Source organism: Bacillus rossius, chromosome 3 (genome assembly GCF_032445375.1).
Source record: "Bacillus rossius redtenbacheri isolate Brsri chromosome 3, Brsri_v3, whole genome shotgun sequence".
In the NCBI taxonomy this organism is placed as follows: domain Eukaryota; kingdom Metazoa; phylum Arthropoda; class Insecta; order Phasmatodea; family Bacillidae; genus Bacillus; species Bacillus rossius.
The window spans coordinates 26,807,640-26,833,543 of NC_086332.1; the positions used below are offsets into that span (position 1 = coordinate 26,807,640).

Consider the following 25,904-nt stretch of genomic DNA (forward strand, 5'->3'; position numbering starts at 1 on the left):
GTACTACACATACCAATATGGCGGCCGTTTGTTTATAAATGTATCAACTGTAGGCCTACTTGTATTTGAGGTTAAAACGCTGAAGAGCTAAGTGAAATTATTTTTTTTAAACTGATATCAACATTATGAAGGTTCATTTCAGACTATACATATGGGCATATTAACCGGTAATATTATGATCTAACTTTCTTCCGATCAGCTGCACTGCAGTCGTTAATCAAATCAGGCTAGAAAAGTTGATACAAATATAAACGTAAGCCATATTGGTATATGAAAATCCTAAAAGCAAAAAATGGGGGGGGGGGGGGGGGGGGACCACTTCATTGGTGATGGCCTACTTGTATTTGAGGTTAAAACGCTGAAGAGTTATGTGATCCTTTCCTAATATATAGAGACAGTTCGTGGTAAGCTTCGCGCGTTCATCTGTTTGTTTGGTTCTGCTCGGGAGTGATTGAACGCCGTAACGCGCACGAGTTCCTCCCCTCATTTCCCCTCTCGCGCCGGAGCCCGGCCGCAGGCTGCCTCCCCCGCCGACGCCCGCGACGGGCCATTTCCGCTCCAGCTGCCGGCGAGTCCGGGCGGTCGCCAGCTGAGACGTAAGTTGCGGTTCGAATCGAGGCTAGGCATAAAGAAAAGGTTCGGTAAGGTGCCGATCCAGTTTGTGTTCGCGACTGTCGTTCACAAACCTCACATTATTGTGCTGTTAGCAGGGTGTCCACATTCTGGAAAGTCAGGGTATTTACTTGAAATCTTGGAATACCAATAAATAATTCCCTGGTGATAGTCTTGCGCCAGTCGTCACCCAGATGATGTTTCAGTGCAGAGTCAATCACGCTGTATAATGGCTATCTATTTGAATGGTGGTTGCTGGGCCTTCTTTATTTCTTTCAGAAAATTGCGAAACTGGCAATTTATTTAGGAAAAATACTAAGGGAAATTCTACAGATATGTGTGGACACTCTGGAACAAACACCGAGTTTTCTTAAAGTTAGTTTTTAGAGAATGACAATTTTACCTGTATATGCACATCGACTATTTTAGTATTAAAAAATAATTTCAAGAATGAAAATTACCGGTATTAACCTAAACTTGACTGGGGAGTCAATGAAGTGCGATGAAAGTCATTGTCTATAGCAGTGGAATTAATTGCTAGTAGTTAAAGATCACCATGAAATTAATAAAATAAATTCCGTAGAATAAACGTTAAGTTAAACGTATATAACTTCCATGGTTTATTATTTTTAACAAAGAGCGCGTAATAATTGTAATTTTATTTTAGTATTATTCCGACTTGGTCGTAACAGTTTTAAGCATGTTAAGTATAATTATTTATTTTCAAGTATATACAATTTGTAATTTAGGGTTTTCAATTAAATTTTTAGCAATAATTTTCAGCTAATAGGCTACCATTTTTATTGGCATTTATTTGTATAGAGCTCTTAGCTTTATGTACTGTTACAAAATATTCTAGTGCCTAATACTAGTAATAATATTTTTGTTGATGTGGACACCATATAAAATTTGGTATCGACAACAAAAACTATTTGTAATGTCCACTACATGGAGTTTTACTGATGCTAGAGTAATCTGTCACTAATAGTTGGTTTGGTTGAGTCAAAAAAATTATTTAGTTGAAACTTCTTTACCGACGAAAATTCGTGTTGGTCACTAAACTGTTTTTGTATAAATTCACTAGCGTTTTCAATACAAAAAAAATACTTTTTTGAGTTCATTTAGAGTCTCGCATGATTTTTTTTTTTCAGCTGTATAAAAATTATTCCTAGAGCTTTTTGTTACGATCAGTGAACCAGCATGTCTTTGCTGGGATGCAGTTGTTTTCTTCCAAGGGAATCAGTGACATAAAAAATACATAAAATCAGTATTACAGACACAGTAAACTTCGCTAACTATATCTAATTTCAGTATTACTATAACGTGAATAGGGACATATACAGTTAATTACGCAGTTGAATAGGTACATTAAGTATTTGAAAAAAAAACAACATAAAGTGTTTAAATTATAAATTACTATCTAAGCAATAATTTTCAACTTGTAACATTTGGCATACTTGGTTGTGACCCCAACTAACTGTAGTGCAGCGTATATTGGTTAAAATCCCGGTTAAGTCGTAAGTGAATATAATGCAGTTCTTGACTGTGCCTAGCGTTTAAGAAAAAAACACGATAATCTTTTGATACATCGGTTATTTCCAAAAACAAAAGATCTAAGAAGTGAGCCAAATAATATTTTATCGTTTTGAGCACGTCATTTTCTTTATTAATATAGCCCATGTTTTTATGTAATTATATCATGAGTGAATAGAGACGAATTTCATTACGAAGCATCGTCCTTGTCGAGCGATTGCGATTGAAATGTTTGTCATGTGGTTTATTTATATTTCATATGAGCATTATATTTTAAAGATTTCAATAAACATGTATTAACTTTAAATACATGCGTTTTAATATGAGAGTATATTAAACATACACGCTTAGCATATATTATTATTGTGAGCTTAAAATTTATAATCATTTTCCAATATTTAAGATGATAAATTTAATCAAAACTTATTTTCTTTTCAAAGTTATGTATTACTGCTATACAATTTGTAACGGACTTTTTTTTCCATTGTCCAACATAAGTTAACAACGAACTACAAAACAACACGATTAAATAAAAAAACATCAGACACGCGGTAGAAACAAACACAAAACACCAAAAACATGCTATATTCACTATATGCATATATACATATAAGTAAAAACTAGCAACGGAAGAAACGAATTTTTATCGTCGTAAAATAATCAGTACAAAAAAAATGTGAACGAGTCTTTCAGTACTCGCCAGAGACGTGGAAACATCTAACTTCGGTAACGAACAAATTCATGTGTTCTAATATTACAAATACAATTATAATACGAAACTCTGACACGTAATTTAACGTACAATTCTTTAAAGCGTAGTAAAATATACGCTAATTATGTTTTAAACTACTTTTCTGTTTTCTGTTTCATAGTTTCCGCAGCAAAAAAATACATTGAAAAAATAATAAACCCCGGCTTTGGAACTAATTTTCGACAAGTAATTTTGTTAAAATTCATTAATCAGCCAATACTATAAAGTTTCCCTTTGTCTTTGTGAACTTTGGTTCACGCCATCCGCCACAGATGGCAGCACCGTGGTTATTACACATTTTCGTTCCTTGGCTTACGTCGCATTCACGAAATTGTTCTCATAAAAAGTAGTATTTTATAGTTAAGAGGTTACACATCAAATAATGTAACAACAAAGGTAACACAATCAATAAATATGCACGTTTTCGATCGTTGTCGATCTGGCAACAGCGCACTCCATTTTGCACGTACTGCAAACAAAAAGAGATGCTTTAGATTACAATTCGTCAGTATGGAATTTACCTCCTTGCTTAATTTATTGAACCTTATATTAAACAGCCCAGTGTTAATTCAACAGTTTCTTGCACCATCTCACAATTTATTTACGTATCAGTAATGTGTAATTGATTTTTACTTTATAATAACAGTATTTTAATCTGGTTAAGGACGTAGCCAAAACGAATATGAGCAGGTATCTACAACGAAGATTGCCAAAAATGTGGTTCAATTTAAAGCTTCGTTCGTTTAAATATGACTTATATAAATTCGACAATATCAGTGACGAGAATGACGAGTCCATGTAGCCCGAATCCGAGCACGGAGACCACGTGTTGCAGAGTGGTTCTTTAGCGGTTTGGAGGATAGTGCAACAGCCGGTCCATTAGGGAAATTCTCTAAGAGTGAAAAATCCCCGACCCAGTCGGTAATCGAAGCTGGGAACTTTGCCTCACAGCTCTAACCTCTGAGCCAAGTCTAAGGAATATTTTTAAGAACCATTAAAATGGCCACACCAAACTTTTATCGTTGTACGTTTTATTTGTCAGCCGTTTTCAAACACATTTTTTTGCAAACTAAGCGCACGTTTTTGTTAGAAAAGTTGCTTAGTATTTCTAGATTGTAGGTGATTAATTTGCTTAAAAACACGAACGCCCTTTTAAATGTATTTCTCATCAAGAAATAATTTGTGAGTCTAAAAAAAGGATATTAACACTTTTTTTTCTGAATGCCTAAATTTTAATGGTATTCGTAGAAAGGAATGAGTTGGACGACAAACTTATCTAAGCGTAGGCTTTGTTCTAAAAACGGCATACGTAACCATTCCTTATTCGGGACTCGAACCCGGGTCCACTCGCACGAAGAGCGGGTGCCAGTGCTCTGGAGTGAACACAGTTCTGCCAACAGTCATCCAGTTTCCCCAGTAACTGTACTTCTCTGACGAGGTATGAACTTTTAAGACATCTAATGGATGACTTTCCGCGTGAGTTACTGGCAGTTGGGCCCGCCTGTATATTTGATTTCTATGCATGCCCTCATAACTTAATTTGATAATTAATGTAAAAAATGTTGGCCTCATCATGTCACAAATACAAACATAAGCAATTTCATCTTCCTTATATACATGAAAAATTATGAAATTGTTTCTACCAGAACCAGAAAAACTTTTAGTGAATTCTGGATGCCGTGATGAGCTTTGATTTGCAATATATTATCTGTAAAGTAATTTATCAAAAGATTAGAAAATATCACAGATGAAGAGGATGTCTCCGTCTTAAAAACAAGTCAGCAATCACCAAGAATTCTGGCCCGCAACATCAGCTATAGTTTGTTTCGTGTTAACTGTCCTTAATTTTACAGTTATCAGAATTACTATCATTTAATTATGTCAACAACGTTCGGAAACAACATGTGGTTGTCTGTGCTCGTCAATAAACATTGTGTGTTGCTTTGACAGTGCCATTTAGTAAACGGGTACCCCTGGTGCTACTATTGAAAACTGTCTAATTCGAGACAACTTACATGGTGCAAACCATTACCAGATGCCAAGGTATAGATAGACCTTTTATCAGCGGCAAGCGTTACTTTGGTGGCGCTTTAGGCAACTTGAACGACAGACGTGCTGGAATGGTTGCCTGCCTTCCCGGTGTTGCATGAATGAATGAGTTAGAGTTTAAGTAAAAGTCACGTAGACATCGGCGACGAAAAGGGCCGATGGAATGAGAGTGGAACACTCGGGTGGAATGAATGGGTGGGGGAAACGAGAGCACTCCAAGAAACCTCACTGGCGCATTGCAACGTCCGCCACGTTTCCCTCTTGCGAAAAATCCATGTTTAACCCCCTGACCACTTTGCCATCATAGTCCCCCACTGACCACTACGGCTGCTTTGCTTTTTGACGGGGATGATTCGATTTGAAATTCTATTGATGAGAGGGCGTCCGATTGTATTAGGATATTGTATTACTAAATTTATTCACAAACCAATTCGCTCATAGCATCACTCTCTAAACGTGGGTTGCTACTCTAAATGTTATTCTTAAAACAATAGTAAAATTATTTAATGAATAGCATTCATGTAGTATAATATACGCAATACACTATTTTAATACAGTTTTTAATAGATTAATATAAAATATAATAATAAACAAATCATTACAAATCCAACGAAGAAACATTTTGATTCAGTTTAGTTTTTTAAAAAAAACTACGCAATTAGATGATAAAAGCTGGAAAACGCAACCAAGTAACGCAAGAAAATCATTGTAATTTATAAAATACAGAAATCTCAAAACGATATTAAATTTAAAAATATATGAAATCGTAAACGGTTTGAAAATTTTTCTGTTCTCCCCCCCCCCCCCCCTCTTCTGGTAGTGTATGTGTGTGTGTGTGTGTGTGTATATATATATATAGAGAGAGAGAGAGAAAGAGAGAGAGAGAAAGAGAGAGAGAGAAAGAGAGAGAGAGAGCATTGAATTACAGATAATCCTTGCCTTGTTTGTGAACATACAATAATTTTTGCATCTTCAAAATGTTTAAAATTCTTCAGTTATAATTAATATTGCAAAAACTCAAGCATTAAGTTGAAAGTAAATCAATCCTTGCGTGACCCTATTGCGAACAATTGCGAATATGGTTAATTAACGGGTAGTTTGAATCATTCGTATTTTATTGTATTGCGTCTTGGATGAATGAACGAGTTCTCGCATCGGCTGTGTTGTTTATAAGCTTTGTATTTTAATCATTGCTGCACCAAATTGGAGCAAACTAAAACTTTACTCTTTTTTAAATTTCATAAAAAGAAATAATTTACAGTTTTGTCTGTTTAAAGTGATTAGTCAAATTATATAATTTAAAAAAGCAATCGATATAATGTATTGGTAAAGTTCAACTTGCAGTCTTTAAAAATAAATTGCCAAAATGTTTTCATAAAGGTTTGCGCACAGCCGCCGCATTCTGGCGGGCGCGTTTGCAAGTATATTGACCGTGAGCTTTTATTGCAGTACCCTGCCAAAACGGTACTGTATTAAAAAATAAATAAATATTGCGGAATTTTAGCAAATAAAATTAAAGGTAAGAATTATGAACATACTTTTACTGTTTTGTCTTCTTAAAAACGAACGTAAAACAGTAATAATTCAATACAGCCGGTGATATCGTGGTTCGCAAGTTGCTCGCTAGATGGCTGGCTGTGCCACGGAACGAGCGCTGACGCGAACGTCGATTGTCGATCCGCCATGCGCGTCATGTGCTTCCAGTGCTGCCAACAGACGAACGGCATTTGGCGCGCATAGTACGCTAGTACGTTGTCTCTCATTACTGTGTGAGCCAGTGGCGGATCCAGGATTTTGGTTTTGGAGGGGCTTGACCCAGCTGAGGCTAGGCTTTATCAAGGCAAACACTAAAACAATAGTGGACCCAGATGCTTTTGGAGGGGGCTTGAGCCCCTTAGCCCCCCTCTGGATCCGCTACTGGTGTGAGCTGCCTGCTAGGATTAATTTGATGAACTAGTTCATGTCTGTTTACCAACACACATTCATAAACGAAATTTAAATCGCTCTATTGACATAATGAACAAAGTTTTTCCTCTACAAAATTCCAAAATTACGTATATAATCAGTGAGGAAGTCAGAAATGTGATATTATTACAACAGTGAATAATATCTGTTTGTACTTTACTGTTTCCCGTATGTAGATAGCATTTATCAACTCGGCTTCTGATAATCGTGTATCTACGTTACATAACAAGGCGCGACTTAACGATTAGCACTTATTTGGTGCAACTGCGCTATTATAAACAAGATTAAAAATAAACTTAAAAATTAATTGTTACAGCGGATTTACGAAATATGAACTGTCAGGGTTGCAAAAACGTATATAATGTGCTTGAGTTCGGACACGACATTGATTGCAGCTGATTAATGATCTAATGTAAGATTAAATAATCGAAGGAAAAAACTTGTCTGTGTTACGTGTGTTTTATCCATGTGGTCCAACTTTATAACTACCGTGGTTGTTTAGATAAAACTTCATATAATTTCAATAGCATACTGCAACATCTAACACACGATAAACTTTATTACCATTAGCCACCTAAAATATGAAATGTAGGTAGTTTAAAATCTGTATTTTAATTTATTATGGATGTGTCATAATTGGTTTATTATTGCAATCTTTTAAATCATAGTTTAATTTCTACGAAGCTAATTAAACTAAAGAAAAGAATGTGCTACGACATCGAGTTCGTTAGGGATCGTGGCGGGGGAAACAGAACCACCCTCGAGAAAACCAACCGTCTCACGACAACGTCCGCCATGTTTCCCGCTTGCGAAGAATTCTGTCTTATCCCCACCGGGAAACGAACAGTATCACCTTTATGAGAGCGTGTTGACCTTGAGTCACGTGATTTAAATTCCTCAAGATCATACGCATTCTTACATACGTGGTTACATATTACAGTATGACCTCGACTGGCAGGTGCCACTGGGGCCGGAGCCGATCCAGAAATCCGGGTTAACTGGATAGTTTGGAAAAACCGATACGAGGCAACGCACTGGTAGAATGTATATGTTTCAAACGTCACGTGTCTACTGCGTCTTGCCTTGGAGCAGTACTTGTTGCGTCATTGTGTACATTCCCAGCAAACATTCACTCACTGCCCCCACAGTAGTTACGATTGTGCGCACTAATTAAATTAATTTCTCTACCTATGATTTATCACACACGGTTTCATGTCTTAAAATGTTTGTCTCCTCATCTATAAAAAAATATTTACTAGGTAGATTTCGAAGAAAGATTACCTACTGTATACATTACCATTTTGTGACTTCCGGAAAATCTTTACATAGTTTTTAGCGGATGAAATGGGGATATTTTTTAAACAAAAATCCATAGTCATCTCATAAATTTATAGTATTTACCAAAAATTACTTCCAAACTATGTGATGCATAAAATTAATATAATAATGGGAAACCTCTGCTGAGATTTATTGGCAAAATCGAACAAAGAAGCGGTAGAAATACGAGAAGGGTTAAAAAAAACACACAAAAAAATTATATCACTCCCTTAATATGAAAAATATCACAGCAATATGAAGTTATTATATCACGTTAGAATAATACCAAAAAAAAAAAATTGTAACGATTAATTTTTAATGCGACCAGCCATACATTCAAGGGATAAAAAAACACTTGTTGGGGAAGGAAATAAATTCATAACTTCCTTAAAAGACACACCACAAATCCGTTCAAATGGTTTTTGAACTTTATAAAAAATTATCAAATTTTTTTTTGAAAAGACGAAAGATTTATGCAAGGGGTTGAAATACAACAAAAGAAATAACTTACGTACAGTTTACACTATCAAATCCGTTCTTAATTATTTTAAACATTCTAAATATTATCTTGAACCTTGTTTCAAAATAAATTTAGGATATGTAGGCACTCTATAAAATACATTGTTTTTTAAAGTCAAAAATGTTCATAACCACCTTTGTAGACATACTATGAAGTTCGTTTTTAACCAATTTAAAAACATTGCAAACACTTTCGCTGCATGTATAGGATATGAATGTGCATTAAGTTCTCAAAACATTCCAGAATATTCTAGAAGAAATAGGTACTTCGAAATTCTACGTTGGCAATAAGAATTTTTTAAAAAATTCAGCGGTTGTCAGCAATGTCACGTACATTTTTTCCCCCCATTTGTTACTTCAAGAGGCACACGCATTTGTTAAAAAAAATTATAAGGGTTAATTCTATTAAGTACATGATTTATTGTACTCGTCCAGAAATATTTTTCAGAAACTTACTGCTTTGGAACTGACGAATACGCAAAGGGACACGTGATTTTATAACCCCAAACACAATTTTAAGCTTTTACTGCGCAGTTGGCACGTCGGTGGTCTATCTTATCGTATCGGACATTGAACAGGTTATGTGTCAGTAGGATTGACATCGTTATTGTATGTGTGTTCAGTAATTGGCCTAGGGGCAGGCATTTTTTCGCGAAAAGATCTGAATACCCATTAGACTGGAACAAGGTATACACACAACGAAGGTTTCTTCCTTGTGATTGGCGGCCGTCTGAGAGAAGAGCCGTTGCCCTTATTTTACCGAGCCACTCGGGACGCGTTTGCCTACGCACTGAACTACTGTGATTTGTGTTGTGACAATAGATACATAACTGAAAGAAACACGCCAAATCAGTAGAGATCTGTAAAATTCGCGGATTCATTTCGCGATAGGATAGAGTCCAAATACTTTTGACATTATTTTGCTTTAGTGATTGGGCCACAGTTTATCTGAAGGACTCTGGGCCAATGAAAAATCTTTAACAGAAGAATTAGCGAATCACGATAATTCCAGTCAACAGGTGTTACGAGTCGGTAACAAATCAGCAGATGTAATTTGCACGAGTGCATAGAGGATCATGGAGTCTATCCTTTAAGAATTTGAAATCGCGAATTTTACAGGCCTCTACCGATCAGACAATCACGAAACGCAGACGATACTACAGTGTTTAGAATTTCAACTAGTGTCGAAATCGTTTCGCGAGAAATGTATGCCCCTAGGATGCGATCGTGCGAACAAACGCGGTGCGCCACGGAGCCCCCGGCCCGTCACTGGAGGACGGGAGGCCACGGGGGCGCCGCGCCGTCTGCGCCGACAGCTGCTGTCTGTGCCCCCCCCGCGCAGGTGACGCAACAGGCAACTGTAGCCGGCCGGAAGGCCTGGCTGACACAGACTTGGTCTGCGTCGGCGCTTTTCGCCACCGCGCGACGCGGTGTCCGGTTCCTCGACCCCCGCTGCACTCTTCTCCCACAGCCGGCCCCGCACCCTCGTGTTTACCAACTACTCGCCTAAACATGAAGACACAGACACAACAATCCGTTTTCCCAGATAATATTGAGTATTTATTACGAAAATTGGCCTATAAATTTATATCTCTGATGTTTCATTCAAGCATAATTTTTTACACCATAGAAAATATAATCAAATATTTAATAATTGGTATTTACTTTATTACATACATATTATATATTATATATAATGGCAATCACCGTACAACACCAACTAAGTAAAAAAAACTTTATAGTAAGCGGGGAAGAAAAATCGTATTTGAAAACAATATAGGAATGTTGCACTGTATTTTTTGTTTTTATACGGAAAAAGAAATATTCATGTAAAATTACAGATATTTGTACATTCAAACGAAAACCAACTGCATCGATACAAAATATGTGGTGTTCGCAGTAATGCTAAAGTTGTTTACAAACCATTCTCGGAATAGCACACACAGTGATCAAATTGTTGATTATTTAATTATCTTTTCCACGGTTTTAACGAAATTATGCTTGAATGAAATACAATTAAAATATGAACTAACGCACCAATTTTCGTAAGAAAAATCCAGTATTATCTCGTTAGGCGTATTTCATTATATGCAAAAATAATAAATAACCATAGCCATGTGTCGGGCAAAGTTACAAAATCTGTCTTGTAATGTTACAAACTATTTCTTGGCAACTGGTTTCCAAAGAATAGAAGTAGGTACTAGATTTTATTTTTGTGTGGGATTTAAAAGCTTAACCAAAAAATACATTTATTACAGACTATTACAAGAGTTTTATAGGGTACTCTGATCGTAACTTTGATAAAACACATTTTGATATACACAATGATTAGAGACATGCAAAATTCGCGTATTTATTTCGCGATAGGCTAGCATCAAAACAACTATACCTTCGTACCGCTTCTGCGATTGGCCCACATTTTATCCGGGGAACTGTGAGCCAATGGGAAACACTAAACCAAGAAAGTGCCGAATTACGGACAGCCTAGTTGAGACGTCTCACGCGTCAGTAGCCAATGAACAGGTGTCATTTCCGCGAGTATTTAAAGGACTGTGGAGTCTATCTTAGAGGTCAATGAATCCGCGAATTTTGCAGGTCTCTAACAATGATACTCCAACAAGAAATAGTGCTAGGAGGCTATCTTGAAGACAGCTTAATGTGCTGTTTAATTGAGGCCGACTTACCGCTCCCGGCCGCTAAGAGTCCGCGAGTCTGGGGAGACCAGCGGGAGACACGGGAGAAGCGAGGAAACCTCCACACCAAGACCACGGCCGTGTGCTGATCTCGTGACAGCCAGCCTGTGGGAGCCCGCTACCTCGGCGTTCAAGCCAGTCCTCCAACTTACATTCCCACATTCCCAGGCACACGCTTTGACGTTTTCAAACATTTCAACAGCGTCAGCCATCACTGAAATGTTAAAAAAATGTTGTACAAATATCTTAAAGATGTTAATTTTCTGATTATATATATATAACACATGTCTCATTTATATTTTTACACTTGCCAAATACACCAGTCCAAAATATGGCTGAATATATGTACGTACGTTCGTTTAACACTGTAATTAGAATTGTGATATCAACAATATGATAGTAGAGGATAAAGTTTATTTTCTCTTAGCAAAACTTTTCAATCGTTACACAAAGTTATTGTAAAAAAATTAACTTCCAAAGATTTAACTTTTGTTGTCAGACCATAAATTAATCATAATGATTGTAGTGTCACAGCATGCCACCAGGTTACGCGTGCTTGTGTTGGTTTCTAGTGAGTTTTACTTAACTCTGCTTGTAATTCCATTGCTTCCAGAACACTCTCTGTAAGATAAGTACTTGTCGCACGTGACCTGTAGGACTAACTATGTGTCCCGTTTGTTCCAGACGGAATTAGTGTTGGCCGGTTGATTCTTCGCACTTGCAGTGAACCGACTTTGAGGTAAGACTGACGTACATCGCTTGTTTTTTTTTTTTAAGACTTGAGTGTAAACTTATCGCACAGTGTATACTTCTGTAAAATAGTTCGTATTTACTACTCATAAGAGACGTAAGTTACATAGTCACTACCGGTGCACAACTCGAACCACTGGCCGCCATCAAGTGTCGTCAACTAAGCGATCATACATATTAAGGGAGCCATTAGTGTTATTGAGGCGGAATGATAAGTGCGGCGCTCGCTGATGATTCTATCGCGGTGTCGCCTCTAGACGCAAGGCTCTGAACTCGTATGCAGTCTTCTAGTCGTGCATGGGGCAACTATGAGATCTGAGAGCTGACCATAACGTTATATGGCGGAGAAATGAACATAAATGTGTAATGAAAGTCCCTTGAATGCTTTCAGGAATCTTTACCGGGAGTTTTACATGCCTAAAAATTATCCTGAAAACACGTGTTTTAGTTCTTTTCACACTGTACAGTTTTGAAACAAATACGGAAACAGAACTAATCATTCGCTCTCAGCATATTGTGATATTTTTTTCTTCGAAAACAGGCATCTCTCGGGTATCTTCAGTTTTGAAACCACGTGAGTTGTTCTGAGGTTGTGCACACTGCTTGTGTGCCCGGGTAGGCGGGGCTCGCAAATCCTTGATTTCCTTGATGGCGAAATTACTGTATGAGAATGTCAAGAATACAATACATCAATGGAATGAGTTCACACTAGCTCATTTATAGCTATATTCTAAACATTAAATATACAGATATTGAGAAAAAGGGTTTTGCAAAATTAAAATATTATTGATCAAATATATTTGTTAGTAAAACGCTGTTAAGACACAAGAGTTCCATTACATTAAAAAAAATGTGTAATATTTCAACAGATGATATCTGTGTATCGCATAGAAGACGTTTTATTCCTACCTCTATATTTTCTATGAAATTTATGTAATCTACTGAGTTGCGTGACCAGTGAAATGCTTTAGATTAACAAATTAAATCGCTTAGTTTTTGCAGCTTGTTTTGTCATTTATAATTTATTAAAGGGGTGGTTTATATGTATTTAATTGATGATATAAAGTAGCTGGAAGTCTTTGGCTAATATTTAAAATATTCCGGTATTATATCCTTATGTGAAATATTATTATTTTCCTATCCATATTTGTAATTGAAAGTTGCTTTTTCTAGGTGTCAGAAAATCAACTACGACCTAGCTTTATTGAATAAAACAAAACAAAAGAATATACTTTGACTATGTCTCCTAACCCCGCAGCTAGCGATGCGTGGCTGTTGCGGGCGTATACGTAGTGTCCGTATCTAAGTGTGGTCTATACCGGACATTCTGGGAGATGTGAAAAGCAAACTAGTGAGCTCTACATAGAACCAGCAACAGTATTTGGCTGGGTTTATAAACTTCAAAGAAATGCAAGAACGCCACTTAAGCAGTGCAAAACAAACGCAAGAAAACTACAGAATTACCTAAAACATTTAAGTTGCAAGAATTCACTAACTTGAACTATAATAGTGTAGAAAAAAAAATTTCATCATTAGGCTTACTTTCATTCTTTATAATTCTTTATAATTTAATTTTAAAGCGCCATCTGATTTTACCATGTAGTAGGTAATGGTGAAAACTTGATGTGTGAGATAAAAAGAACATGTTAGCCTTGTATACTCATTACGTCTACATTTTTAAAAGATTTCGGAACACTTCAAGTATAAAATGTAGAAACGCAAGAAGTTGAATGTTTGCCAATTCATGAGGTTCGTGTTGCGTATTGCGTAATTTTTAGACGGGTAGTTAAAAATATTATTGTTTTGAATTTTTTGCGTCTTACGCAGTTTATATACCCAGCCTCACACTCCATTTTGAATATTTTTTTTCGTGTTTTCGTCATTACTTTTTCGATACTTCCTTTGCTCTTGAAGTTTTACCACAATTATTTTCCGCATAATATGTAATGAAAATTTTTATGGCAGAAAAACAAATGAGGTATAGAGTTGAAATTTTAAAAATAGTCCTTAAATGATAGTGATGGCAAAAAATGAGATCGAGCCTTAAAGATACTTGCGAAGATATGTTTTACAAGTTGATGTAAGCTTGAATAAGCATACACACGCACACATATATTTATACATCCTTCTTTCCATGGAAATAGTAATGAGCTTCCCAACTGCCGTTGAAGATTTGAAGATGACTTCGTGTTTCGAGATTGCTGCCGTTGCGAAGCCAAGCGCCCGGCTAGTGCTGCGCCGAGCGGCGAAGGTGGGAACATAGGAGGGAGTGACGTCATCCGCGGTACTCGGAATCCGGCCGTCGGGGAATCGCGGAGTGCGGCAAAATTTGAGAGAAGAGAAGAACAGTTGAAGCAGCGAGAACGAGGATGAAGGAGGTCGAGATATTACTGCACATGCCTTTCACCTTACAGCCCCAACGCGCCCCTTGTTTGACCTTGTTTATACAGTACCCGTCTAAAGTTTAAGACCAATAAGACCTTGAACATTTGGTGCAGTCTTTTGAATACATTTTTTTTAACCGTGGTTTTCGTCGAATTTTTTTTTTTAAATTTAAATGATTAAAATCGATTTATTAGTTTACAAGTTATGATACATTTTAGAAAAATCAGAATTTTGGTGCGTTTTATTATGTGAGAAAATGTGTAAGCACAATAAATGTTCTGGGAACTTACAAGGGGAGGGTCGGAGTCAGGGCTTACCGATTTGGCAGTGAGTAGAAGCAGGTAGTCCTAAGTATCTCGCCTGAGAGGGCTCTTGGAAGAGACAAAAATCTCTTTAAATATTTCCAAGTTATGTTTAAGGGATATTGTTTACAAATTACGTAGTCAGAGGCGTGGCGTAAAGGTCAAGCGCATTAGCTGAATTGATTTGAATTGGCATTCCGCCGGCACGAGTTCGATACCCACTGCCACACTTTTTTCTCGAAATATTAAACTATTAAATTACGGAACTGTAATAATTTTCGAAACAGTTAAATTACATAATTAAGTGAAGTTTTGAATAAAAGGTGAATTGACGAAAATTCTAGCAATTAATTGTCTACGCTGCTTTAAAAAGTTTCATTATATAGGTATATATATGTGTATATATATATATATACCTATATATACCTATATATATACCTATATATATTATATCATATGAAATGTTTTTATTTTTATTAAATCGTCAAATTTATAGCTTCCAATTTTTCACTAATAGCTTCACTAATAGAAAATTATTTTTGGGTTTCTATCTTCCAATAAAATAATAAGATTTTAAGACAAAGAGCTACAGACACATGGCGAGAGGCTGTTCACAACTGTATAGACTTTAACAGACTGTAGGAAAAATAATTAAAGTAATGTCTGACTACATGGGGATTTCAAACATCTGCCAGGGCCGTGTGCTCTGAACGCACGAAAGAGAATAAGTAAAAAGGATCAAATGGGGATATAATGACATCAAAACGGTATTATTTAAGGACAAAATGTTAGAATCACAAACCTCGCTCTGCAGTAAATACAATTTTAAAAAAATGTGTAATTTAAATCAATTCCTGTTTAAATATATTTATTATCTAAATCAGTAAACTTTACTAAATTAAATATATTAATTTTAAAACTATAACTTACATTTAACTGTTGAACTAAATTTAATTTATAGTTTAATATTGTGAGAAAAAATATTAAAATTAAAAAAAGCCGTAGCAGTGGTTATCCAACCCGAAGCCGGCGGATTCCCAGCTAAAGCGCTTGACCACAGCGCTAAGCCGGTGACCATTGTGCACAATATCCCTTAAAGTCTACTGTAAAATCTTTGCGAGCTTTTTCTCGCTTACTAGAGCCCACTCAGGGTGTTGAAACGGGAACCTGCCTTCTTCTACTCATAATACAGTTCCAGCAAACTCGGTGAGGCCCGACTCCGACCCTCCTCTTATTAGTGTTATATGTGTGTTTTTGAAATTACCTCTTGATATGTACCAAAACAAAAGAAGGCAAAAGTTCATACAGCTATTTTTTTTTCAAAATAAATTAAATTAAATTATAATTTGAAGAAAAATCAACCTTTAATTTTCCAAAACCGTCAAATGCATATTGGCATACAAACTGCAACAGCAAGACGGGGTTTGATGCGCGCTCTTCAACCGAAAACAAACTAACAAACTTTAATGGCGCCATTTTTAAGGGGCCTAACTTCGTTCTCTGACACCACCAGTGTTTCCACTGGAAGGAAAGGGCTATGGTAAGATTTGGTCTGCAAACTAGTGATTCTCGCACTTGGTGCTTAAATAATGTCGTTCATTCGCTCGCCACAGTTCTGCCCCGCACATGGACAGGGACTCGAACACAGGACCTCGGTAGCGAGTGCCCGCCGCTGCTGGTCACAGTCTCTGTGTAGCTCGGCCCGTGAACAGCCATCCCTGGAGCTAGCTGAGCTCTCCCTGTCAGCTCTACTGAGCCCGCCGCGCCTAGCTGCTGGTCACAGTCTCTGTGTAGCTCGGCCCGTGAACAGCCATCCCTGTCAGCTCTACTGAGCTCACCCTGTCAGCTCTACTGAGCCCGGGCTCCCAGCTGCTGGTCACAGTCTCTGTGTAGCTCGGCCCGTGAACAGCCATCCCTGTCAGCTCTACTGAGCTCACCCTGTCAGCTCTACTGAGCCCGGGCTCCCAGCTGCTGGTCACAGACTCTGTGTAGCTCGGCCCGTGAACAGCCATCCCTGGAGCTAGCTGAGCTCACCCTGTCAGCTCTACTGAGCCCGGGCTCCCAGCTGCTGGTCACAGTCTCTGTGTAGCTCGGCCCGTGAACAGCCATCCCTGGAGCTAGCTGAGCTCACCCTGTCAGCTCTACTGAGCCCGCGGCGCCTAGCTGCTGGTCACAGTCTCTGTGCAGCTCGGCCCGTGAACAGCCATCCCTGGAGCTAGCTGAGCTCTCCCTGTCAGCTCTACTGAGCCCGCGGCTCTCAGCTGCTGGTCACAGTCTCTGTGTAGCTCGGCCCGTGAACAGCCATCCCTGGAGCTAGCTGAGCTGACCCTGTCAGCTCTACTGAGCCCGCGGCGCCTAGCTGCTGGTCACAGTCTCTGTGCAGCTCGGCCCGTGAACAGCCATCCCTGGAGCTAGCTGAGCTCACCCTGTCAGCTCTACTGAGCCCGGGCTCCCAGCTGCTGGTCACAGTCTCTGTGTAACTCGGCCCGTGAACAGCCATCCCTGGAGCTAGCTGAGCTCTCCCTGTCAGCTCTACTGAGCCCGCGGCGCCTAGCTGCTGGTCACAGTCTCTGTGTAGCTCGGCCCGTGAACAGCCATCCCTGGAGCTAGCTGAGCTCTCCCTGTCAGCTCTACTGAGCCCGCCGCGCCTAGCTGCTGGTCACAGTCTCTGTGTAGCTCGGCCCGTGAACAGCCATCCCTGTCAGCTCTACTGAGCTCACCCTGTCAGCTCTACTGAGCCCGGGCTCCCAGCTGCTGGTCACAGTTTCTGTGTAGCTCGGCCCGTGAACAGCCATCCCTGTCAGCTCTACTGAGCTCACCCTGTCAGCTCTACTGAGCCCGGGCTCCCAGCTGCTGGTCACAGACTCTGTGTAGCTCGGCCCGTGAACAGCCATCCCTGGAGCTAGCTGAGCTCACCCTGTCAGCTCTACTGAGCCCGGGCTCCCAGCTGCTGGTCACAGTCTCTGTGTAGCTCGGCCCGTGAACAACCATCCCTGGAGCTAGCTGAGCTCACCCTGTCAGCTCTACTGAGCCCGCGGCGCCTAGCTGCTGGTCACAGTCTCTGTGCAGCTCGGCCCGTGAACAGCCATCCCTGGAGCTAGCTGAGCTCTCCCTGTCAGCTCTACTGAGCCCGCGGCTCTCAGCTGCTGGTCACAGTCTCTGTGTAGCTCGGCCCGTGAACAGCCATCCCTGGAGCTAGCTGAGCTGACCCTGTCAGCTCTACTGAGCCCGCGGCGCCTAGCTGCTGGTCACAGTCTCTGTGCAGCTCGGCCCGTGAACAGCCATCCCTGGAGCTAGCTGAGCTCACCCTGTCAGCTCTACTGAGCCCGGGCTCCCAGCTGCTGGTCACAGTCTCTGTGTAGCTCGGCCCGTGAACAGCCATCCCTGGAGCTAGCTGAGCTCACCCTGTCAGCTCTACTGAGCCCGCGGCGCCTAGCTGCTGGTCACAGTCTCTGTGCAGCTCGGCCCGTGAACAGCCATCCCTGGAGCTAGCTGAGCTCTCCCTGTCAGCTCTACTGAGCCCGCGGCTCTCAGCTGCTGGTCACAGTCTCTGTGTAGCTCGGCCCGTGAACAGCCATCCCTGGAGCTAGCTGAGCTCACCCTGTCAGCTCTACTGAGCCCGCGGCGCCTAGCTGCTGGTCACAGTCTCTGTGCAGCTCGGCCCGTGAACAGCCATCCCTGGAGCTAGCTGAGCTCACCCTGTCAGCTCTACTGAGCCCGCGGCGCCTAGCTGCTGGTCACAGTCTCTGTGCAGCTCGGCCCGTGAACAGCCATCTCTGGAGCTAGCTGAGCTCACCCTGTCAGCTCTACTGAGCCCGGGCTCCCAGCTGCTGGTCACAGTCTCTGTGTAGCTCGGCCCGTGAACAGCCGTCCCTGGAGCTATCTGAGCTCACCCTGTCAGCTCTACTGAGCCCGGGCTCCCAGCTGCTGGTCACAGTCTCTGTGTAGCTCGGCCCGTGAACAGCCATCCCTGGAGCTAGCTGAGCTCACCCTGTCAGCTCTACTGAGCCCGCGGCTCTCAGCTGCTGGTCAAAGTCTCTGTGTAGCTCGGCCCGTGAACAGCCATCCCTGAAGCTAGCTGAGCTCACCCTGTCAGCTCTACTGAGCTCGGGCTCCCAGCTGCTGGTCACAGTCTCTGTGTAGCTCGGCCCGTGAACAGCCATCCCTGGAGCTAGCTGAGCTCACCCTGTCAGCTCTACTGAGCCCGCGGCTCTCAGCTGCTGGTCACAGTCTCTGTGTAGCTCGGCCCGTGAACAGCCATCCCTGGAGCTAGCTGAGCTCACCCAGTCAGCTCTACTGAGCCCGAGCTCCCAGCTGCTGGTCACAGTCTCTGTGTAGCTCGGCCCGTGAACAGCCATCCCTGGAGCTATCTGAGCTCACCCTGTCAGCTCTACTGAGCCCGGGATCCCAGCTGCTGGTCACAGTCTCTGTGTAGCTCGGCCCGTGAACAGCCATCCCTGGAGCTAGCTGAGCTCACCCTGTCAGCTCTACTGAGCCCGCGGCTCTCAGCTGCTGGTCACAGTCTCTGTGTAGCTCGGCCCGTGAACAACCATCCCTGGAGCTAGCTAAGCTCACCCTGTCAGCTCTACTGAGCCCGGGCTCCCAGCTGCTGGTCACAGTCTCTGTGTAGCTCGGCCCGTGAACAGCCATCCCTGGAGCTAGCTCAGCTCACCCTGTCAGCTCTACTGAGCCCGGGCTCCCAGCTGCTGGTCACAGTCTCTGTGTAGCTCGGCCCGTGAACAGCCATCCCTGGAGCTAGCTGAGCTCACCCTGTCAGCTCTACTAGGCCCGGGCTCTCAGCTGCTGGTCACAGTCTCTGTGTAGCTCGGCCCGTGAACAGCCATCCCTGGAGCTAGCTGAGCTCACCCTGTCAGCTCTACTGAGCCCGCGGAGCCCAGCTGCTGGTCACAGTCTCTGTGTAGCTCGGCCCGTGAACAGCCATCCCTGGAGCTAGCTGAGCTCACCCTATCAGCTCTACTGAGCTCACCCCGTCAGCTCTACTGAGCCCGGGCTCCCAGCTGCTGGTCACAGTCTCTGTGTAGCTCGGCCCGTGAACAGCCACCCTGGAGCTAGCTGAGCTCACCCTGTCAGCTCTACTTAGCCCGCGGCTCTCAGCTGCTGGTCACAGTCTCTGTGTAGCTCGGCCCGTGAACAGCCGTCCCTGGAGCTAGCTGAGCTCACCCTGTCAGCTCTACTGAGCCCGCGGCGCCTAGCTGCTGGTCACAGTCTCTGTGTAGCTCGGCCCGTGAACAGCCATCCCTGGAGCTAGCTGAGCTCACCCTGTCAGCTCTACTGAGCCCGGGCTCTCAGCTGCTGTCACAGTCTCTGTGTAGCTCGGCCCGTGAACAGCCGTCTTTGGAGCTAGCTGAGCTCACCCTGTCAGCTCTACTGAGCCCGGGCTCCCAGCTGCTTGTCACAGTCTCTGTGTAGCTCCGCCCGTGAACAGCCATCCCTGGAGCTAGCAGAGCTATCCCTGTCAGCTCTACTGAGCCCGCGGTGCCTAGCTGCTGGTCACAGTCTCTGTGTAGCTCGGCCCGTGAACAGCCATCCCTGGAGCTAGCTGAGCTCACCCTGTCAGCTCTACTGAGCCCGCGGCTCTCAGCTGCTGGTCACAGTCTCTGTGTAGCTCGGCCCGTGAACAGCCATCCCTGGAGCTAGCTGAGCTCGCCCTGTCAGCTCTACTGAGCCCGCGGCTCCTAGCTGCTGGTCACAGTCTCTGTGTAGCTCGGCACGTGAACAGCCGTCCCTGGAGCTAGCTGAGCTCACCCTGTCAGCTCTACTGAGCCCGGGCCTCCCAGCTGCTGGTCACAGTCTCTGTGTAGCTCGGCCCGTGAACAGCCATCCCTGGAGCTAGCTGAGCTCACCCTGTCAGCTCTACTGAGCCCACGGCTCCTAGCTGCTGGTCACAGTCTCTGTGTAGCTCGGCCCGTGAACAGCCATCCCTGGAGCTAGCTGAGCTCACCCTGTCAGCTCTACTGAGCCCGCGGCTCCCAGCTGCTGGTCACAGTCTCTGTGTAGCTCGGCCCGTGAACAGCCACCCCTGTCAGCTCTACTGAGCTCACCCTGTCAGCTCTACTGAGCCCGCGGCTCCCAGCTGCTGGTCACAGTCTCCGTGTAGCTCGGCCCGTGAACAGCCACCCCTGGAGCTAGCTGAGCTCACCCTGTCAGCTCTACTGAGCCCGCGGCTCCTAGCTGCTGGTCACAGTCTCTGTGTAGCTTGGCCCGTGAACAGCCACCCCTGTCAGCTCTACTGAGCTCACCCTGTCAGCTCTACTGAGCCCGCGGCTCCTAGCTGCTGGTTAGGGAGGAAAGCGCGTGGCAGGGCGGCGGTGCTGCGTCGACTACTACACACACATTTCAACGGCCTTCACACACTTATTGATAAATAAATTATATATCTTAATTTATCTTATAGGACACTGAAAATTCCATCTCATTGGCTTAGTAAGTGTAGAAAGTATATAAATTTTTAAAGTTTGGTAAATTTGAGACTAATTTTTCTTCAAACATTTATTATTTCAAAATTATTTTTCAAAAAACACTTTACGCAATACTTTTACCTTCTTGGTATATTATAAATTTCCAATCAAGGGGTGATATAATTTGTAACACGAAGATATCAGATACCTATATATTATGCCACATTGTAAAATACGCCAAAATTCAATTTTTGTAAAGCTTGAAAATATAAAATCTTGCTAATTAGTAAGTCAATTAAAAAAAAAATTAAAAAAAAAATTGTTTGGTGAAAAGAACATTGGAAAAAAAATGTATTACAAAAGATTGTACTAAAATTTAAGCACAGGACCTTATTGTACGAATTTCGTAATTGTCCTAGACTTTTGAAGGGCACTGTGGTCTGCGTCTTCTATATTGTTTACAATTTGACACTCCTCAAAAGTAGTTGACCACAATGGTTCCTTTTCCCAACTGTCATTGGCAAAGCATCACATGACGAGCTTTTAAAACCACATGAAGTTGGCTGCAAAAACATCAGCTCCTTTGCATTGGTACTAGTTTTGAGAACAGGCAATTTTAGACAAGTCACCTCACTATGAAAAGCCTTGAACAACGGCAGCGTTCCCTTGGATGCTTAAATATAAGCAAACAACAGCTTGCAGTACAGGGTCAGTTGTTCTAGATGGTATATACATTCTGGAACTTGACGTTATTGGTCTAGAGCAAAGGTCAGCAGACATTCCAGTGAGATGAGCCAAATATTAAGCAAACAGGTTCTCCAATTTTTCAGAGAGCCGCATCGTGCATTTTCTCTGTCTACATGGAATTTTAAGACGATATAAAAATACATAAAATCAAAATATTTTTATTCACAAATTCAATATAAAGACATAAAAAAACTGTTTCTTAGGAACTAAAAACTCGTGAATGTAAAAAAATATGGTAGTCATTAGTAGAGCTTTACTGATAAAACAAGAAAACCTAATTTATTTTAATTAATTAATTATTGAAATAAAAAAAAGCATCAGGACGAGTGCGGTGGCAGGAGGTGCGATGGTAGGACATGCGCTGTGATTGGGCCATTTGATTTTGTTCGGCATTTTTTTTTTTTGTGCTGTGGCAGCGCTGTGGGTTGTAGAGCCGTGAAGTGCTACGAGAAGAGCCGTACATGGCTCGCGAGCCGCGGTTTGCTGACCCCTGGCCTAGAGTTATAACAACTAATAACTTGACATTTTTAGTCGCCTCGGTGAAATAATCTTCTGCTTCCTCCCGGCGATTACTGCCTTCTCATTGGACTACAGGTTGTTTTGACACGCCCCAAAGTACGAGCAAACAACAACACCGAATTCAAAAGAACCAAACATTGCATACCTGCAGAAAGGTTAAATTTGGAAGAAACCAATGGAAAATACACATCGACTTATTTGCGTGGAAGAGAGGGGAATTCGCCGTGGTACCAGGAAATAAAGCGAATTTGGCAGTTCTGGGTTTCATTATGTTACGTATAGGCTGTATAGCTAACAGTTTTTTTTTACTAAGAAAACTGAAATCATCGAGTAAAATTACAGAAATTTGTACATTTAAATTAAAGAAACTGCATCACTTAAATAAAAATAAAAAAATGTTTCCAGTAATATTTGGTTTAGATTTTTCCCCGAGTATTTAGTTACGGTTATTTGTAAACCGTTCCCTGAATAACTTCCCACTACCAACTGCGCACATTAATAAGCATGATACCTAAACAAAGGCCAATTGTTGAGTATTCGATTATTATTCCATGGTATAAACAAAATTATGATTGTATTAAACATCAATCAAAATTTAACAATTTTTTGTATTCAGCATTGATTCTAAAAAAAAACAATGTTGTAAAAATATTGTAGGATTACAAATAATTTCTTGGCAATTTTTTTTTTCCAAAGGAATAAAAAAGTAGGGGGTAAAAATATTTCCGTGTAGTGACAAAATTGTCACCCAGAGTGGAGGGCAAAGAAATGAGACGTACGTAGCCTGAAGCAGTGAGTAGCGCGTGGCGGTAGTGGCGATGCGTGACTCGCGTGACAGCGCGACTGTGATCGCGCCAACGAGGCTTGATTGCGCGGCTGCTCGGTGCGGGCAAGTGGTCCGCTCCCCGCGCTTAGCGGCGCAGTTCCCGGGAACCGCCCCCTCTGCGCCACGGGGACCGGGCCACGATGCCGCGGCGTGGCCCGCCGACCAATCAGCGCGCGGCCTGGCCGCCCGCCAGGACGCCGCGGTGCGTCACCCAGACACCGCGGCCGTGCTAACTCCTCTGCCATCAGCACGCATCCCTGCTTTCTACACCCTGGACCACACTGTGGCATCGTCTGTGTTTCGTGATCGGTCGAGACCTGCAAAATTCGCGGATTCATTCGGTGATAGGCTAGAATTCAAACACATATACCTCTTAGATAATTTTGATATTGGCTTACTGTTCATCTGGACGAATCTCAACCAGTTGTAAACCCTGAACCAAAGAAGGATCGAATCACAGACAAACCAGCTGTGACGACTTACAAGTCGGCAGCCAATCAACTTGCGTTATTTGCCCGAGTGTACAGGGGTATGTGCAGTCTATCCTGAAGGCCATCGAAACCGCGAATTTTGCAGGTCTCTAGTCATTGGTCGAGTTTTCGAAGCGAAACTTTCTTCGAGCGTGATTCCATGCCGAATTTTATTGCAACGTTATCGTGAAACATTGTTGTGAAACTTTTCTTACGTGAGAAGGACAGAGAGAGATATAAAGAGAACACTATGCCATATATGTTGCTGGGCTCGTTTTCGTTTTCCTCCTTGTGCAATGATGCGTCCGCTGCCCCCCCCCCCCCTCCACCCAATAAAAAAATGGAACCGAGAGAGTTAGATGAACGAAATAATAAGTCATATAGGTATCCTGTACAGTTATCTGTGAATGCCTTGAATGTTATTTTTGCTTCCAGTGGTCTCGCGTTCCTCCTTGTTCAACCAGCAGCGTAGAGAGCGCTGTTGAGACAGTCCCTGCATTTCCCGCATATATAGCACTACCTGTTATTAATTTCATATTTCGTTCAGAGATTTGGCGTGTTACAAATGGCAGAATTGTTTGAATAAACAGTAACAGGCGGAGGTTTTTTTTTTATTACGGTGTGAGTATTTGAACAGTGAGTAATATTTATTTATAAAATTTCTCTTTTTCTCTTTTTCTCGTTCTGCAGTTTTACCCCTAACTATATACTTACGAGTCAGGTTTGATTTGCCAAAGAATTTTGACTTCTATCTTATGTACTGAGTTAAACACGCTCTTTTTTTCAGGTACAGGTCTACGTGTCTACATGTTAGTGGCTTCTCTCTCAGACGGCCGCCAATCACAAGGAAGAAACCACTGGTGTGGGTACACCTTGTTGCAGTCTAATGGGCGTTCAGATTTTTTATTTTTCCGTGAATTATACAAGCACCTACCCATTGCCTGTCTGGGGTTTGTGTTTTTAGTTTTGCGACGCCATCAATAAAATAAGTCTTTAGATTTTTTTGCCACACCCTGAGGTATGGTTAGAGGCATGCATTTTTTGGGGGAGAAAATATGCAGTATGTTATGCCCACGCCAGCTTTTTTCTTCCTTGTAATTGGCGGCCGTCTGCAAAAGATACCGGGGTTAAGGGTGGGGGGCGCATGAATTTTTTGCTGACAGCTCATTAGACTGCAAAAATGTATGCCCACGCTAGCGATTGTTTCCTTGTAATTTGGTGGCCTGGCCAGTCAGGACGTTTTGGCTTCCACACTGAATTACTGTGATTGGCGCGCTGACAGTTGACATGCACCTGAAAGAAATTCGACCAATCACGTACACAGACGATGCTACAGTCTGTTAACTCTCAGCTATAGTCTCGAAAACTTTACGCAAATAATGCATGAACCCTACAGATTCGGTTAGCGTCAAGTTAAACTTCCATCGCTTGTTTGTGTTTTTATTTTATTTTTGTGACTTCATCAATTTGTCTTACAGTTGTTTCGAGAAACCCTAAGGTAATTATAGTTAGAGATGACGATTCTTCGCGAAAACGATTGTTTTAAATCCACCATACCTTCTTATGACACTTTTGGTAAGAATATTTATTTCTTACACTGTTTGGTTATTTCAGGGCGAATCAGATACCTTCTGTACTGCAGTATGTGTCTCCTCACTGGCGAGTTAATTGAGGAACAAGCATCTTTTATCAATAAGAGTCAGTGGCATTTAAGGCATTTATATTAATAATCCATATTTAAAAATCATATTATTCCTCTACGTCACGAAAATTTATGGGTGATAAGGGTGTTAGCCTATTTTATTTAAATAAAATAATTTCATTTCAGCACAAGATATGCAGTGTATGTAGAACTTTTTTAATCAAATATTACCCAGATGATTCGCTTGTCATCGTTTATAGTTTATTTATTATTAAAAAAAAACTGTTCACCTGCAACTTCAAAGGCATGTACCAGTCTTGGAATGCACTTTAGGCCGAAAGTCGTACAATTGTTTTCAACTCTTTTTTTTTTTTACTTGATGAACCTGCAGCTGAAGTTTGACGG

At 41.7% G+C, this 25,904-nt stretch overlaps 1 protein-coding gene across 3 annotated transcripts in view; it reads left to right on the forward strand.

Moving 5' to 3' along the window:
* LOC134530416 (uncharacterized) overlaps positions 1 to 25,904 on the forward strand; it is a 211,555-nt gene that overhangs the window by 39,351 nt on the left and 146,300 nt on the right. For 2 of the 3 annotated variants that reach the window (XM_063365221.1, XM_063365222.1), the window contains exon 2: positions 12,124 to 12,178. The gene's annotated coding sequence lies outside the window, so the exon portion shown is untranslated. Of the gene's footprint in view, positions 1 to 562; positions 597 to 12,123; positions 12,179 to 25,904 lie in introns of those variants that run through there. The other variant, XM_063365223.1, reaches the window with a different exon arrangement.